The following is a 19564-nucleotide window of genomic DNA, read 5'->3' on the forward strand; positions in this document are numbered from 1 at the left end:
TTTCCCTAAAGCTCAACAGTAGACACTTTCTGTGCTATTCATTTTAATGGATTTCTATCATAATAGAAATACAATGCCTAAGCAGGAAACTCTTATTATCTGGTGCTGCTGCTTTTACTTTCCAATTACAGTCTGTGTTCTACTGAAACCTCTCAGTAGAGTTTTTAAAAGTCCCTCCGGAAGGGAGAGAAGAACGATCATCATCAACAGCAAATGGCAGTTACAAAAAGCAACACCAAAAGCCGGCTTCACGCTCAGGAGAGAACACTGTGCCTCCTCCTCGTGGTTTCGGATACTCTGCACATTCAGAGAGACTTCTCTAGTAACAAACTATAGAAATCAGCCCTGAAAATATAGTCTTTTGAAAGTCCCTCCGAAATATAGCAAAATCCTCTTATATTTTTATCCTCCACAAATTCAGTGAGTTAATAGTGTTAAGTGTTCCCTTCATGCTTAATGTTCAAACACTGAAAATAACCTACTCTTATTATTTTCAAGGACTTCCAAAAATTACTAGGGGCAGAAGGATCTGAGGGGCAGGGGAACAGAAACTGAGAAGGGCAATAAATTTGCCATCTCATGGAATAGATAATAACCCAAAATGAATCTATAGGAAAGTGTCTATTACCTGGATAGGCAGAATAAAAGATAATAAAGATCCTGGATGCAGAGACGAACTTCATCTATGGTAGGCATTAAAGATCAGGTGAAAATTTGAGGAATGCATGAATTAAGGAACTGTATGGATACAACTTGAACTGGAACTACATGGGCCACACTGGTCATGTGTTATATAATAGGGAATAATTGTAAGTTTACTTCGTAAAGCCAGTGACAAAGATAAATGCAATGTTTTAGGTAATGAAATCTATCAGGAGCATTTAGGATGGACTAGATAGAAGAAATGAATCTGCAAATCTCATTAGGAATAAAAGAAGCCATGCATAAGAAAATACAGATCTGCTTTTGGGTGATGCCACTAGGAATTAAGATGAGAGTGTATCTGGATAGTATTCTTTAAAAAAAAGGAAATGCAAAGTAATTAGTAAGAGAAGATAACAAAGAGGGAAGAAATAAGAAACAGAATCTGACAAAATTTGTGATTTTGTCAGAGGATTCCTGATGTGGGCAATGATGATGCCAATTCTTCACATACTAAGGAAGGATAAATAAAGTAAAATAGTCTATGGCAATTGGCTAGTATGCACGTAAATTTGGTACTAGAATCCAGTTATAATATAGCAACTAGTGGTGTCAGCATAGAAGTCATCAGAATATAAATCAAAAGCTTAAGTGTTGAACGGAAGACTCTTTTGAGTTAATTCCTATAGGAACAACTATTCAGAAGATAGTAAATAACACCCATAACCAGGGGCACCTCAGTGGGGGTAAAGCCTCTGTGGAAAAGAAAATGAGCAGATTAGCTGTAAATCAAGGAGAAAACAACTATATCATTAGAAAAGATGAAATAATAGGAACAAGCTAATTCACTGAAGGGGAAACCCGAATGGATAACTGATATCAGAAAGAGCAAAAAACAGGGTGCCTGGTTGGCTCAGTCAGATAAGGGTCATCCTTCAGGGCAGGCCATGATTTCAGGGGCCTGGGCTCAAGTCCCACACTGGGATCCCTGTTTGGTGGGGAGTCTGCTTCTCCCTCTGCCTTCTGCCCCCAACTCGTGTTGTCTCTCTTATGTTCTCTCTCACACTCTCAAATAAATATATAAAATCTTAAAAAAAGAGAAAGTGCAAGAAACAATACCACTTTATATTCATTAGATGGGCCACAAAATAAGAAATGCACATAATTCCAAGTGTTGACATAGATGTAATGAAATGGGCATACTTAGTGCACTGCATGTATATCCCAATGATCAAGTAATACCATTTCTATATAAATATCTCCAAGAAATAATCTCATAGGCTCATAAGATGTGTTTAAGAAATTCTTTGTTTTTAAAAAATTGAGCTTATTTCTACATAGTACAATTCAGATCTTAACTGCAGAGCTCAGTGAATTTTTTATACATATATAACCATGTAACCACCATCTAGATGAAAATATAAAACATTTTAATTGTTCCAGAAAGTTCCATTGCAGCTCTTCCTGGTCAATCACTGACTCTCAGAGATAACTACCACTCTGATCATAGACCACTATTCACTTATCATCAGAGATTAGTTTTGCTTATCTTTGAACTTTACATAAGTTGAGCTATATATACAGCGTGTATTCATCTGCACACAGGGCTTTTCTGTTCAATAAATTTCTTGAGATTCATCCAAGCTCTTGTGTGTGTCAGTAGCTCTTTCTTTTTCATTGCTGTGTATTATCATATTGTAAGAAAACAATACAACAGTAATCCATTCTCCTGTTTATGGACACTTAGGGTGTTTCATGTTCTTGGCAATTATGCTAATGCTGATATGAACATTCTGTACCTTTCTTTTGGTGGACATATGTATTCATTTCTCTTAAGTAAATGCCTAGGAGTGGCATTGCTGGGATACAGGACAGCTATACATTTAGCACCATTAGGTACTGCCTGTTTCCCAAAGTGGTTCAAAGTATTTACATTCCTACCATCGACATATGTAAACTCCAGTTGCTCCAAATACTCATTAACACTTGATACTGTAAGTCTTTCTAATTATATCCATTCTTTTATGTGTATGTGTCTGTGCAGGGTTGTCCCATTGGGGCTTGATTTTCATTTCCTGGATAAGTAGTAATGTGCAGCACCTTTTCATATACATAATGACCATTTATTTGGATACTTCTTTTTAAAAAAGATTTTAACTTAGTTATTTATTTGACAGAGAGATCACAAGTAGGCAGAGAAGCAGGCATAGAGAGAGGGGGAAGCAGACTCCCCGCTGAGCAGAGAGCCCGATGTGGGGCTCGATCCCAGGACCCTGAGACCATGACCTGAGCCAAAGGCAGAGGCTTAACCCACTGAGCCACCCAGGTGTCCCTGGATACCTCTTTTTTTAAAGTACCTACTCATGTCTCTTACCCATTTCTTTTACTACTGGGTTGTCTGCCTTTCTCTTTTTGATTTCTAAGAGTTCATTATATATTCTGAATATAAGTCATTTATCAAATCTATGTATTGCATTCATCTTCTTCCAGTTTGTGGCTTCCTACTCACTTTCTTTTTTTCTTTTTTTTTTTTTTAAAGATTTTATTTATTTATTTGAGAGAGAGAGACAGTGAGAGAGAGCATGAGCGAGGAGAAGGTCAGAGAGCGAAGCAGACTCCCCATGGAGCTGGGAGCCTGATGTGGGACTCGATCCCGGGACTCCAGGATCACGCCCTGAGCCGAAGGCAGTCGTCCAACCAACTGAGCCACCCAGGCGTCCCCTCTTTTTTTCTTTTTTAAAAGATTTTATTTATTTGCCAGAGAGAGAGAGAGAGAGAGAGAGAGAGTACACACAAGCAGGCAGAGAGGCAGGCAGAGGCAGCGAGAGAAGCAGGCTCCCTGCCGAGCAAGGAGCCCAATGCGGGACTCGATCCCAAGACCCTGGGATCATGACCTGAGCCAAAGGCAGCGGCTTTACCTACTGAGCCATCCAGGCATCCCCCTACTCACTTTCTTAATATCTTTTTGAAGGAGTGTAATTCTTCATTCTAATACCGTTCCACTTACTATCAAATGGGATGGGAAGTGTTCTCTCTCTCTTTGTCTCCAAAAGAACTTGAATGAGATTGGCATTATTCCTTCTTTAAATAACAGGAAGAAACACCAATGAAGTCATGTGGACTGGGAGCTTGTTTGTAGGGAGACTTTATTTTATTTTAAAGATTTTATTTATTTAATTATGGGGGGGGCACATGCAGGGGGAGGAGCAGAGGCAGAAGGAGAGAAAAAGAGAATCTCAAACGGACTGCACTGAGTGTGGAGCCTGACATAGGGCTTGATCCCTTGGCCCTGAGCTCATGACCCTAAAGAAAACCAAGAGACATTTAACTGACTGAGCCACCCAGGTACCCCTGCAGAAAGATTTTAAGTTATAAATTAATATTTTCAATATATAAAGACTACTAAGATTTTTTTTCTTTCTTTTTGTGGTATTCCTTGTAATTTGTGATTTTTAGGACTGTGTCCATCTAGTCTCAATTATAAAATGTATTGGGAATGGTTGGTAATAATATCTTTTTAATATCCTTTTGATAGATGTAGGATTTGTAGTGACATTTCTTTTTCCATTTGTGGCATTAATAATCTGTGTTTTCTCATTCTTTTTCTTGATTAGTCTTGTTAAAGATTTATCAGTTGTATTAACCTTTTCAAAGAACCAAGTTTTGGCTTTGTTAGTTTTCATTATTTTATGTCCTGAGTTGCAAAGTTAGATCACCAATTTTTCTAATAATTCTAATCACCAAACTTTCTAATTTTCTGGTAGACATATATAAACCAATATATTTCTTTTTTTTAAGATTTTATTTATTTAATTAATTATTTTTTAACATTTTATTTATTTATTTGACAGACAGAAATAACAAGCAGGCAGAGTCAGGCAAAGTCGGGCAGGGGGGAAGCAGGCTCCCCGCTGAGCAGAGAGCCCAATGTGGGGCTCGATCCCAGAACCCTGAGACCATGACCTGAGCTGAAGGCAGAGGCTTAATCCACTGAGCCACCCAGGCGCCCCGCAATTGAGCTGATGTGGGGCTTGATCCCAGGACCCTAGGGATCATGACCTGAGCCGAAGGGGGGCTTTAACCCACTGAGCCACTCAGGTGCCCCATAAACCAATATATTTCTATCCGAGTAGTGCTTCAGCTTCATCCCACAAGTTCTGATGTTCTGATGTGCCATATTTCCATTATCATTCTGCTCAAAACAGTTTCTAATTCCACTGTGATTTCTTCTTTGACTTTCGGGATATTTCCATGTTTGTTGCTTACTTTCCAAACATTTGGATATTTTCTGGTGTCTTTCTGTCCAGTTTTAATTTATTTCAACAGTAATTAGAGAACATTTAACATTTGAGTTCAATCCTTTGGAATCTGTTACAATTAGCCTTATATCCTAAAATTGGGTTTATTTTGCTCCATATGCCATATGCACTTCAAAAGTGTATATTCTACAGTTGTGGGATGTAGTGACCTGTTGTATGTTAATTAGGTCACATTGGTTTATCATGTTCAAATCTTCTATTGTTTTTTAAAATATTTATTTATTTATTTTAGAGAGGGAGAGATAGCATGTGTGGGAGGGGGAGGAGCAGAAGGAGAGGGACAGAGAGAATCTCAAGTGGACTCCCCATTGAGTGTGGAGCCCAATGTGGGGTTCAATCCCATAACCCCGAGACTATGACCTGAGCCCAAATCAAGAGCCCAATGCTCAACCAACTGAGCCACCTAGGCTCTCCTCAAATCTTCTATATCTTTAAAGGTTCTTTGGTCTCTAAACAGACGAAAATCAGTTATAGAGATAGATATGTTAAAATCTGTAACTATGATTACACATTTTTTCTGTTTCTTCTTTTAGCACTGTCAATGTTTACTTTATATATCTTGAAGCTATGCTATTAAGTGCATAAAAAGATAGATTTTTAATATATTCCTGCTGAACTGAAGTTTTATCAATTTCAGAGAAAGAGAGTATATTGTGGAAGATAAAACAGACATTAAAACAATGATACAGGAATATTATGAAACAACCACATGCCAAATAATTTGGTAAAATAGATAAGATGTACAAATTCAAAGAAATCAAAATAAGAAATTGAAAATCTGAATATTTCCGTATCTGTTAAAGACACTGAATTTCAAAATTAAAGGTGATCCCACAAAGAAAACTTCAGATCCATATGAGTTCACTGGCATATTTTATCATCTATTTAAAGAAAAATTATAAAATTTAAAGCAATATTACACAAAATCACAAAACAGAGGAATGAACATTAAAAGTTCCTAGCAAATATAGCAACTTTACACAAACTCTTTCAGAAGATAAGGTGGGCATGAAATTTTCCAGATCATTTTATGAGACTAGCATTAATATGATAGTAAAATCAAAGATATTATAAACAAAATATCCCCTAAAACTGAATACTAATACCTCACTTAAACACAGAGCTAAAAATCCTTACCAATTATTGCAAACTGATTCAAGAAATACATAAAAAAAGTTAATAATCATGATCAAGTAGGGTTTGTCCCAGTAAGGCAATGTCAGTTTAACATCTGAAAATCTGTGAAATTCACCATACCAGCAGAATAAAATGTTCATCCCAATGCAAAAAAAGCACCCAGGAAATCTAATACCCATTCATGTTAAAGACCTTCATCAAACTAGGAATAGAAAGAAATTGCCACAAGTTAATAAAGGACATCTAACGAAAACCACAGCTAATATATTCAATGCTGAAAGACTGAAAACTTTTGCTCTCAAGATAAAATTTAAAAAAGGGCATGCAGACTAAAAAGTAAATGATAAAAAGACATGGTAATTGATGCAAAAAATTTAAGGAATTTACAAAATTACTCACTAGAATTAATACATGAATTTATTAGCAAGGTCTCAGAATACAGGTTCAATGCACAACAATCAATTGTAAGAGTTCCACCTCTAGTATGGAGAAACAAGCTCCTAAAAAAAATCTATATTCTCTAGAAAAACAAAACAAAACATGTACTAGTAGAGTAAACAAAAGCAGGCAGATTTTGAAGAGGAGTTAGAAGTTAGAACAAGTCTGAACAGAGATCTAAGTTGCTACCCACCATAAGTGAGACAGCATCTCCGGTTTGAGTCTAACCTAGTTAGCAGCCTACTATGACAAAAGCTGCCTACTGTAACAGAAAATGGTGTTACTATAATATAACCCTGATAATATTTGGTGTAAAAATCCAAAATTACTCAATATAAGATGACCCAGAAAAATTCCCCTTGGTCACTATCCAGTTCCTTCAGTAGTTTTTCTCCCCCCAGTTTTTATTTAAATTCTAGTTAGTTAAAGTATAGTGTAATATTGGTTTCAGGAGCAGAATTTAGTGATAAATCACTTACATACAACACCCAGTGCTCATCATAACAAGTGTCCTCCTTGATACCTATTACCTATTTACCCACCCCCACCCACCTCCCCCATCAACCCTCAGTTTGTTTTCTAGTCTCTTATGGTTTGCTTCACTCTCTTTTTTCCCCTCTCCATATGTTCATCTGTTTTGTTTCTTAAATTCCACATATGAGTGAAATCATATGGTATTTGTCTTTCAGTAGTTTTTAAAGTGTATTTATCATAGTTAACAGTTTATATCTGTTAGATGAGTTGGTCTAATAGAAAGAATTTAATCATATTAAACTCAAGTTATTTTATTTTTTTAAAAAAGATTTTATTCATTTATTTGACAGAGATCACAATAGGCAGAGAGGCAGGCAGAGAGAGAGAGAGAGAGGAGGAAGCAGGCTCCCTGCAGAGCAGAGAGCCCGATGCGGGGCTCGATCCCAGGACCCTGGGACAATGACCCGAGCCAAAGGCAGAGGCTCTAACCCACTGAGCCACCCAGGCGCCCCGAGTTATTTTTATATATGGTGTGAAGTATGGGTCAAGGGTATTTTTCTTCCAGTACTGATACCCATTTGTCCCAGCACAATTTGTTCAAAAACAAAATTCCCTTCCCCCACTGAATTGTACCTTTGTCAAAACTCAGTTGTCCATATATGTGTGGGTCTATTTTTGGACTCTCTCTTCTATTCCATTTATATATGTTTGTCCTTACATCAAAACCACACTATCTGGATTATTGTAGCTTTACAATAAATCTTAATTAATACTTTTCCTTCTTTTTCAAGACCGCTATTGGCTATTCTAAGGCCTTTCCATATCCATATAAACTTTAAAATCTCTGCCAGTTTTTATCCCCTAAAATGACAAATAATTGATTGAACAAGTAGACTACAATTCAGTAAAGCAACAGACTTCAACAACATGCAACCACCTTGATTTATACCAAGTTTCTTGAAAAATACAACTTACTATGTCTGACAAAAGATGAAAGAGAAAAATCTGAATAACCCTGTCTATTACAGAAATCGAATTTGTTATTCAAACTTTCCTGGGGTGCCTGGGTGGCTCAGTCAGTTAAGCATCTGCCTTTGGCTCAGGTCATGATTCCGGAGTCCTGGAATTGAGCCCTGTATCACCACATTATCAGGCTCCCTACTCAGCAGGGAGTCTGATTCTCCGTCTGCCCCTTACCCTGCTTGTGCTCTGTCTTATTCTCTCTGCCTAAAAAAAACAAAACAAAAAAACTTTCCCATCAAGAAAATTCCAGGTCCAGGGGAGAGGAGTCAAGATGGCGGAGAAGTAGCAGGCTAAGACTACTTCAGGTAGCAGGAGATCAGCTAGATAGCTTATCTAAAGATTGCAAACACCTGCAAATCCATCGGGAGATCGTAGAGAAGAACAGCAGTTCTAGAAACAGAAAATCAACCACTTTCTGTGTTGGGCTGGCAGAAAGAAGGGGCTACTTAAGATAGCGAAAGTCCCCACCACAAAACCTGAGCTCAGACAGGAGAACAAAGACCCAAGCAGGAATCTGAAAACCCTCCCGCCCCGGGCTCCCATGGACCAATGGGACCCTGACAAGCGGGAATCTGAGACCCTCTGCCCCAGGCTCCAGTGGACCAATGGGACCCCAACAAGCAGGCGAAATATCAAAAAAAGGGAAACTTGCCAAAAGACCCCTGAACTCCCCTCATGGCCCCTTAAAAGCCCCCTTCTCCCTGCCTTGGGCGTGACTTCCGCCACTCTGCTTTCCAGAGTCGCGGGGACCTTGGCCGAGGGTGCCCACCTCCTCCCGGCGCAACTTTCCTGGCTCCCCTTCTCCTGAGGCCTGAAACTTCACCAGAGAGTGTTTTTAATAAATCTTGCCTTGCACCCACTTTGCCTGGTGTTGTGTTTATCTCGCCGGAAAAACTTTACATTTGGTGCCGGCACCCGGGAAGGAGATTGAGTCCCCACCCCAGTGGGGAGGCTCTCTCCTTAACTGGACCCGGACACGCCTTTCCGAACGCCACTTCTGAAGCCATGGTGAGTTTCCCCCCAATTCCGCGCTTCCTTCCGGAAAGCCCTGCCCTAATCGCGGCCGTGTCAGGGTGGACCCCACCGGTCACCAGGTGACCTCCATGACTCCAAGAGGCTGGGAGACGTCCTAACCTCTACGGCAGTCGATACAGTTTTTCCGCAACCCAGTGGTGGACAAGGGGACGCCTTCCTCCAGCCCTCAGGTTGCCCGGCAACGAATCGTGGGGACCTCCCAATCCAAATTCGACCCTAAAACATCCTGGGGGTGTTTTAGGCCTGTTGGCCAATCTTAAAACCCTGGAACTGGACCAGGACCTGCGAAAACGACATTACTGTACTGTCGCTTGGCCACAATACCGATTAGACAATCAGTCCCAATGGCCTCTGGAAGGCATGTTTAATTATCAGATTTTCATGCACCTAAATAACCTCAGCAGACACCAAGGCAGATGGGCCAAGGTCCCTTATGTTCAGGATTTCTGAACTGGCGCCCCCCTCCCCCTACCCTGCCACCTACTGCTCCCAAAGACCCGGACCTCTCCTCCCTGTCTCCCCTCTCTGAACCTCCGGAGAGCTTCACCCACCCACCAAGAGGGCCCCCGGTTCCTCCTCCTCCTTACCGCAATCCCCTACCCCAAGGTCCCTCTCTCCTTACGCCCCCTAACCCCCCTGCTCCAACCACCCCCATTTCGGTCCCTTCCACCCCGACCCCCGTCTCATCCCCCTCAACCCCCAAAACCTGAGTTCGCTCCTGATGCGGCACCCCCCGAACCTCCCCTCACAACCCCTCCAGCCTCTCCTCCCATCTCCACACGCACTAGGGCTCGAAAACCCTCCCCTGATTTAGTCTGCCCCCTAAGGGAGGTTGCTGGAGTTGAGGAAGTTGTTCAAGTTCATGGCCCTTCTCTCTACAAGACCTTTCCCAAATTGAGAAACATCTGGGCTCCTTTTCAGCCAATCCAGATAACTATATCAAAGAAGTCCAATGTCTGGCCCAAGCCTATGACCTTACCTGGCATGATTTACATGTGCTCCAGACCACCACCCTCACTACAGAGGAGAGGGAACGCATCCAGGCTGCTGCCCGGGAGCACGCAGATCAGGTCCATCTCATGATGCTGCCATGCCAGTTGGAGCCCAGGTGGTCCCAGCTGTAGAACCAGGTTGGGATGGCCAAGATGGCCACTGGAGCCGCGACTGCATGGTCCAATGTCTCATAGCCGGCATGCAGGCAGCCTCTAATAAGGCCATTAATTACGACAAGATTAGGGAGATTGTCCAGGCCCCTGACAAAAACCCCGCCATGTTTTTTAACCGATTGACCAAGGCTTTAACCCAGTACACTTGCTTGGACCCCACTCTCCTGCAGAGGCCACGGTACTGGCTACTCATTTTATCTCTCAATCGGCATCGGATATACGGAGAAAGTTAAAAAAGGCTGAGGAGGGCCCTCAGACCCCCATTTCTGACTTGGGTAAAATGGCATTTAAGGTCTTTAATTCCCGTGAGGAGGCGGCTGAGCTTAAACGACAAGCCGGACTCCAGCAAAAGGTTCAGTTGCAGACCCAAGCTTGGTAGCAGCCCTGCGGCCAGCCGGCTCCGGGAGCCTACAGAGAGGGGCAACCAATCGCACCCCCCCGGGGGCCTGTTTCAAATGCAGGGCTGAGGGACATTGGGCTCGCCAGTGCCCCAATCCAAAGCTGCCAACTCAGCCTTGCCATTTGATGGGCCACTGGAAATCCAACTGCCCTAACCTTGGGGTATCTTCGGCTCCTCAACATGGGGGAGCCCCTGAGACAGTAAGTCTGGCTTTTCAACTGCTCAGATTGGGGGATGACTGACGAAGCCCAGACCCGGCCACCCCTCTCACCCAGGCCGAGCCCAGTGTCACGCTCCAGGTAGCGGATAAGTCCATTTCCTTTCTGCTGGACACGGGGGCTACCTACTCTGTTCTGCCTTCCTATTCGGGACTTACTCGAACCTCACCAATTACTGTTATGGGGATCGATGGGACCTCCTCCAATCCTAAGGTGACCCTTCCCCTTACCTGTAGCCTGGATGGGTTCCCCTTCTCCCACTCGTTCCTAGTGATTCCTTCCTGCCCGGTCCCTCTACTGGGGAGGGACATTCTCCAGAAACTGAGGGCAACTATCTGCCTCTCCACTTCCTCCTCTCCCTCCACCTCAATCCGTCTCATCCTACACCTTTCCACTCCCTCAACCCCCGCTCCAGATGACCTACCCACTGTAGATCCTCAGGTGTGGGACACCTCAGAGCCCATCATCGCTTCCCACCTTACCCCAGTTAAAGTACAGCTTAAGGATAACTCCAAGTTTACCTCTCGAGCTCAGTTTCCTATTTCCTTAGCCCACCGCCGGGGCCTGAAACCTATCATAGAACGTCAGGGACTCCTGATCCCCATCAGTTCCCCCTGTAACACCCCTATCCTCCCAGTATGCAAGCCCTCGGGGGCTTATCGACTGGTACAAGACCTTAGGCTTATCAACGAGGCTGTGGTCCCCCTCCACACAGTCGTTCCTAATCCCTATACCCTATTGTTTCACGTTCCCCCAAACACCTCTCACTTTACAGTACTGGACCTAAAGGATGGCTTTTTTACCGTCCCCTTGCACCCTGATTCCTATTTTCTTTTTGCCTTCACCTGGGAGGATCCTGACACGCATGCTTCTGGACAACTAACTTGGACTGTCCTACCCCAGGGGTTCAGGGACAGCCCCCACGTTTTCGGCCAGGCTTTGACTACAGACTTACAGCAGTGCGTCCTTAAGGCCAGTACTCCAATATGTGGATGACCTCCTCCTCTGTAGCCCCTCCCTCTCGGTCTCCCAGGATGACACCTCTGCCCTACTTAACTTCCTGGGGGCCAAGGGATATCGAGTTACCCCCTCTAAGGCCCAATTGTGTGCCCCTTCAGAGCTCTCTTAACCGCCCACGCCGACACTGTCATCCCAGCCCCAAGCGACCATGCTTCCCAAGGGGATATATGAGATCTATCTCCTGGGGACCAGGTCTCTTCAAAAGCTTGTGGCCAGGCTCCTTACAAACCCGGTGGACCGGACCTTATACGGTTGTCCTTACCACCCCAACTGCTGCGAAACTGTTGGGGCACTCTGCATGGGTACATATCAACAATCTCAAACGGGCACCCACAGATACTGATTGGACTTCCCAGATGGCAGGCCCCACCAAACTCAGCTTGGTTAGGGCCCCTTCTCATATTCCTTCTAATCTAGACAAACCAGGCAGATCCATGTGAGTCTAGCTGCATGAGGGGTTTAGGTACCTCTCGCTATTTTTCAGCCTTTACTTACATGCCTGCAACCTGATACCGGGGAAAAAAAACAACCTGTACGTATGACCAGAAAACCTATTGGGTCTCTGACCTCGTGAAAGCCAAATGCGGTTTTGCCCCCTGCAACATCTACCCCAGGTCTGGAAAAGTTTGCTGGACCTATCTGGGTCATGTCGGTCTCTCTCACGGCGGGCGGGGGGGGGGGGAGTCCAGGACCAGGCTAGCCACGAACGCATTAAAACAGCGGTCACGGACCTGACTAAACGACTCCAAACACCCAGCGACCCAGTCTATAAGGGCATCAATCTTGGTAGCATCCAAAAATTCCCTACCACCAAACAACTGACAGTGGCCCTCCTGAACTCTAGTTACAACCTATGGCAAAATGTGTCGAAGAATGGTGACAGTGACTGCTGGATCTGTTCCCCTTTTCAACACGTTCCAACATTGTAGGGATACCCCTCCCTATTGACTGGCCATTCCCCAACTCCACGGCCACAAATAATACGGTCCATATCGGCCCCATCAGGGGAAACATACCTATTATTAACGTGTCCTCCCCCTTACCACTGCAGCTGCCAACATCATTAACTCCTCCCTCCCGTACTGTACTCCCTCGAGAATATTTCTCTCATGCCCTCAGGGAACCTATTGCTGCCTGACCACTAATGACTCTCTAGGCTGTATATTCATTCTACTATCTCCTTCTACCACCATCTACTCTGAATCCCAGCTGCAATCCATCCTATTCCCCCAGCACCGTGGAGGAAGGGCTGCCTTCCTTCCATTCATAATAGGGGCAGGAATAGCCACAGGGGTGGCAACCAGAACAGAGGGGATAGGAACTTCTATAGACTTTTATTACAAACTCTCCCAAACCCTGAATGATGACATGGAATGGATTGCTGACTCCTTCACAGCCCTACAGACCCAAGTTACCAGCCTGGCGGCCTTAGTTCTGCAGAACCGATGGGCCTTAGACCTTCTGACTGCCAAAAAAGGGGGGACCTGCCTATACTTAAATGAAGAATGTTGTTACTTTGTTAACCAATCAGGTATAGTTACCTCCAGGATCAAAGAACTCAGGGATTGGATTCAAGCATGGCGGCGAGACACATCTTTTGGGGGCCTGGACCCCTACACCTGGGTAACCTGGCTGCTCCCTTTGGTGGGACCTGTATGCATAATCCTCCTTCTAGTCCCAGTTGCTCCCTGTCTTTTCAAATGCCTGCAGGGTCGCCTACAAGAACTTGCCCTAGTGTCCGTCAATCAACTCCTCCTTCAGCCCTACTCTCGCCTGCCCACTTCAGACTACCCTATGACGAAGCTCTGTCCCCCTCACCCCCCCCCCCCGGTCAGCAGGAAGTAGCCAGAACTGAGTCAACGCCCCTGGCCCCATTAATATAAAGCAAAAGGCCGGAACGTTGGGCTGGAAGAAAGAAGGGGCTACTTAAGATAGCGAAAGTCCCCACCACAAAATCTGAGCTCAGACAGGAGAACAAAGACCCAAGCAGGAATCTGAAAACCCTCCCGCCCCGGGCTCCTGTGGACCAATGGGACCCTGACAAGCGGGAATCTGAGACCACCCCCCCCCCCGCCCGGCTCCAGTGGACCAATGGGACCCCGACGAGCAGGCGAAATATCCAAATAAGGGAACCTTGCCAAAAGACCCCTGAACTCCCCTCGAGGCCCCTTAAAAGCCCCCTTCTCCCTGCCTTGGGCGCGACTTCCGCCACTCTGCTTTCCAGAGTCGCGGGGACCTTGGCCGAGGGTGCTCACCTCCGCCTGGCACAACTTTCCTGGCTCCCCTTCTCCTGAGCCCTGAAACTACGCCGGAGAGTGTTTTTAATAAATCTTGCCTTGCACCCACTTTGCCTGGTGTTGTATTTACCTCGCTGGAAAAACTACATTCTGAAAGGTAGGACTGGCGGAGAAGTGAATCCAAAGCGACGGGAAGATAGACTGCAGGAGGAGGGGCTGGCTCCCGGCAAGCGGCGGAGCAATGGAGCACAAAATCAGGACTTTTTTTTAAAAGTCTGTTCCGCTGAGGGACACTGCTCTAGAGGTTAAACTGGGGAGAAGCCCACGCAGGGTCAGCATGGCCTCAGGTCCCGCAGGGTCACAGAAGGATCGGGGGTGTTTGAGTGTTGCAGACCTTGCAGGTATTAGAACGAGGAAGCCGCTATAGAGACAGAGCCAAGGAGTGAGCTCAGAGCTCGGGGTTACCTTGAACCAGTCGCAGGCTCGGTGAGCTTGGCGCGCGGCCGGAGGCCAGGGAGACGGGAGTAAATGGGTGCTGTTCTCTGAGGGCTCACTGAGGAGTGGGGCCCCGAGCTCTCGGCTCCTCCAGGCCGGAAGACCGGGAGGCCGCCATCTTCATTCCCGTCCTCCGGAACTCTACGGAAAGCGCTCAGGGAACAAAGCTCCCAAAAGCGAACCTGAGGGGGATTACTCGGCATGGCCCCTGGTAAGGGCGGTGCAATTCCGCCTGGGGCAAAGACACTTGAGAATCACTACAACAGGACCCTCTCCCAGAAGATCAACAAGAAATCCAGTCAGGACCAAGTTCACCTACCAAGGAGTGCAGGTTCAATACCAAGGAGAGCAGAATTCCAGAGGAGGAGAAAGCAAAGTACGGAACTCATGGCTTTCTCCCCACGATTCTTTAGTCTTGCAGTTAATTTAATTTTTTTTCTTTTTCAATTTTTTTCTCTCTTCCTCTGCTAAATTTTTTTAACTTTTACCCTTTTTTAAACGTTTTTAAACTAGTTTATCTAATATATATATATATATATATATTTTCTTTTTTATATTTTTTCTTCATTCATTTTCTTTTTTTAATTGTTTCTTTTTTTTTTCTTTCTGAACCTCTTTTTATTCCCTTTCTCCCCCCTCACGATTTGGGATCTCTTCTGATTTGGTTAAAGCATATATTCCTGGGGTCTTTACCACCCTTTTAGTATTTCACTTGTTCCTTCATATACTCTTATCTGGACAAAATGACAAGATGGAAAAATTCACCACAAAAAAAAGAACAAGAGGCAGTACCGAAGGCTAGGGACCTAATCAATAAAGACATTGGTAATATGTCAGATCTAGAGTTCAGAAGGACGATTCTCAAGGCTCTAGCCAGCCTCGAAAAAGGCATGGAAGATATTAGAGAAACCCTCTCGGGAGATATAAAAGCCCTTTCTGGAGAAATAAAAGAACTAAAATCAAACCAAGTTGAAATTAAAAAAGCTATTAATGAGGTGCAATCAAAAATGGAGGCTCTGATTGCTAGGATAAATGAGGCAGAAGAAAGAATTAGCAATATAGAAGACCAAATGACAGAGAATAAAGAAGCTGAGCAAAAGAGAGACAAACAGCTACTGGACCACGAGGGCAGAATTTGAGAGACAAGTGACACCATAAGACGAAACCACACTAGAATAATTGGGATTCCAGAAGAAGAAGAAAGAGAGAGGGGAGCAGAAGGTATATTGGAAAGAATTATTGGAGAGAATTTCCCCAATATGGCAAAGGGAACGAGCATCAAAATCCAGGAGGTGCAGAGAAACACCCTTAAAATCAATAAGATTAGATCCACACCCCGTCACCTAATAGTAAAATTTACAAGTCTTAGTGACAAACAGAAAATCCTGAAAGCAGTCCAGGAAAAGAAGTCTGTAACATACAATGGTAAAAATATTAGATTGGCAGTGGACTTATCCACAGAGACCTGGCAGGCCAGAAAGAGCTGGCATGATATTTTCAGAGCACTAAACGAGAAAAACATGCAGCCAAGAATACTATATCCAGCTAGGCTATCATTGAAAATAGAAGGAGAGATTAAAAGCTTCCAGGACAAACAAAAACTGAAAGAATTTGCAAACACCAAACCAGCTCTACAGGAAATATTGAAAGGGGTCCTCTAAGCAAAGAGAGAGCCTACAAATGGTAGATCAGAAAGGAACAGAGACAATATACAGCAACAGTCACCTTACAGGCAATACAATGGCACTAAATTCATATCTCTCAATAGTTACCCTGAATGTTAATGGGCTAAATGCCCCAATCAAAAGACACAGGGTATCAGAATGGATAAAAAAACAAAACCCATCTATATGTTGCCTATAAGAAACTCATTTTAAACCCAAAGACACCTCCAGATTTAAAGTGAGGGGGTGGAAAACAATTTACCATGCTAATGGACATCAGAAGAAAGGAGGAGTGGCAATCCTTCTATCAGATCAATTAGATTTTAAGTCAAAGACTATAATAAGAGATGAGGAAGGACACTATATCATACTCAAAGGATCTGTACAACAAGAAGATCTAACAATTTTAAATATCTATGCCCCTAACGTGGGCGCAGCCAACTATATAAACCAATTAATAACAAAAGCAAAGAAACACATCCACAATAATAGAATAATAGCAGGGGATGTTAACACTCCCCTCACTGAAATGGACAGATCATCCAAGCAAAAGATCAACAAGGAAATAAAGGCCTTAAATGACACACTGGACCAGATGGACATCACAGATATATTCAGAACATTTCATCCCAAAGCAACAGAATACACATTCTTCTCTAGTGCACATGGAACATTCTCCAGAATAGATCACATCCTGGGTCCTAAATCAGGTCTCAACCGGTACCAAAAGTTTGGGATCATTCCCTGCCTATTTTCAGACCACAATGCTCTGAAGCTAGAACTCAATCACAAGAGGACATTTGGAAAGAGCCCAAATACATGGAGACTAAACAGCATCCTTCTAAAGAATAAGTGGGTCAACCAGGAAATTAAAGAAGAATTGAAAAAATTCATGGAAACAAATGATAATGAAAACACAACGGTTCAAAATCTGTGGGACAAAACAAAGGCAGACCTGAGAGGAAAATATATAGTGGTACAAGCCTTTCTCAAGAAACAAGAAAAGTCTCAGGTACACAACCTAACCCTACACTTAAAGGATCTGGAGAAAGAACAAGAAAGAAACCCTAAACCCAGCAGGAGAAGAGAAATCATAAAGATCAGAGCAGAAATCAATAAAATAGAAACCAAAAAAAAAAAACAAACCAATAGAGCAACTCAATGAAACTAGGAGCTGGTTCTTTGAAAGAATTAATAAGATTGATAAACCCCTGGCCAGACTTATCAAAAAGAAAAGAGAAAGGACCCAAATAAATAAAATCATGAATGAAAGAGGAGAGATCACAACTAACACCAAAGAAATACAGACAATTATAAGAACATACTATGAGCAACTCTACGCCAACAAATTTGACAATCTGGAAGAAATGGATGCATTCCTAGAGACATATAAACTACCAAAACGAAACCAGGAAGAAATAGAAAACCTGAACAGACCCATAACCAGTAAGGAGATTGAAACAGTCATCAAAAATCTCCAAACAAACAAAAGCCCAGAGCCAGATGGCTCTCTGGGGGAATTCTACCAAACATTTAAAGAAGAACTAATTCCTATTCTCCTGAAACTGTTCCAAAAAAAAGAAATGGAAGGAAAACTTCCAAACTCATTTTATGAGGCCAGCATCACCTTGATCCCAAAACCAGACAAGGATCCCATCAAAAAAGAGAACTACAGACCAATATCCTTAATGAACACAGATGTGAAAATTATCACCAAAATACTAGCCAACAGGATTCAACAGTACATTAAAAGGATTATTCACCACGACCAAGTGGGATTTATTCCAGGGCTGCAAGGTTGGTTCAACATCCGCAAATCAATCAATGTGATACAAGAAATTAATAAAAGAAAGAACAAGAACCATATGATACTCTCAATAGATGCTGAAAAAGCATTTGACAAAGTACAGCATCCATTCCTGATCAAAACTCTTCAAAGTGTAGAGATAGAGGGCACGTACCTCAATATTATCAAAGCCATCTATGAAAAACCCACTGCAAATTATCATTCTCAATGGAGAAAAAGTGAAAGCTTTTCTGCTAAGGTCAGGAACACGGCAGGGATGTCCATTATCACCACTGCTATTCAACATAGTACTAGAAGTCCTAGCCTCAGCAATCAGACAACAAAAGGAAATTAAAGGCATCCAAATTGGCAAAGAAGAAGTCAAACTATCACTCTTAGCAGATGATATGATACTATATGTGGAAAACCCAAAAGACTCCACTCCAAAACTGCTAGAACTTATATAGGAATTCAGTAAAGTGTCAGGATATAAAATCAATGCACAGAAATCAGTTGTATTTCTCTACACCAACAAGAAGACAGAAGAAAGAGAAATTAAGGAGTCAATCCCATTTACAGTTGCACCCAAAACTATAAGATACCTAGGAATAAACCTAACCAAAGAGGCTAAGAATCTATACTCAGAAAACTATAAAGTACTCATGAAAGATATTGAGGAAGACACAAAGAAATGGAAAAATGTTCCATGCTCCTGGATTGGAAGAATAAATATTGTGAAAATGTCTATGCTACCTAAAGCAATCTACACATTTAATGCAATTCCTATCAAAATACCATCCATTGGGGGGACAAGATGGCGGGGTACTAGGAAGAGGCGTCTTTTCAGCTGGTACCCCAAAGTGAGCTGATTACCTACCAAAGAACTCTGATCACCCATGAAATCAGCCTGAGATCAGAATTATACACGTCTGGATCTCTACAGGAGCAGAAGACGCCAGTGAGCAGGTAAAGCGGAATGGGAACAGCGGACTGATATCGGAAGATAAACAAAAGGGGGAGGGAGCCACCAGAGGCGACCGGTGCGAAAGTAATACCCCGATACGAGCGAGAGTGCCCTGCGTCTGGGGACCAGCATTAACTCGGAGACTGGTTGAAAGCACTCCAAAAGAGCAAAGGATCGCGGGGGCAAATTGTGGGAATCGGGGTGGCTAGGGACAGGGGCTTAAGTCCCAGGTCCCAGACGGCCTCCCCGGCGCGGAGGCAGAGAGAGTGCGGCGGAGAAACCGGCTCCTGGTCCCTAAGCCGCCAGCTCGCCCCAGAGCGCGGGGGTTCCGGCTCCTGTGAGGGGATGGGAGCTGCGCCGGTCTGCAGAACGCGCGCTAGCCCTACCACAAAGCTTGAGATGCGCGCGCACGTCGCTCCAGCTCTCCTGGGTTTCTAAGGCCCGGGGGCGCTTCTTGACCCGGGCCATTGTTTCAAAGTCTAAGCCGCGCGCGCGCGAAACTCTTCCCCGGACAGAGGCGCGCAAAAGCCCAGCCTGCGGCTTACG

At 43.7% G+C, this 19564-nt stretch overlaps 1 protein-coding gene and 1 non-coding gene across 4 annotated transcripts in view; both read right to left on the bottom strand.

Annotated features, from left to right (window-relative positions):
- The window catches only part of ZNF81 (zinc finger protein 81), a 127296-nt gene that overhangs the window by 6366 nt on the left and 101366 nt on the right, over positions 1 to 19564 (bottom strand). The gene's annotated exons all lie outside the window — the stretch shown is intronic.
- Positions 148 to 361, bottom strand: LOC122897724. Its single transcript, XR_006382599.1, has one exon. It is a non-coding gene; the product is annotated as a small nucleolar RNA U3 (small nucleolar RNA).

The sequence above is a fragment of the Neovison vison genome, chromosome X (genome assembly GCF_020171115.1).
Source record: "Neovison vison isolate M4711 chromosome X, ASM_NN_V1, whole genome shotgun sequence".
NCBI classification, from domain to species: Eukaryota; Metazoa; Chordata; class Mammalia; order Carnivora; family Mustelidae; genus Neogale; species Neogale vison.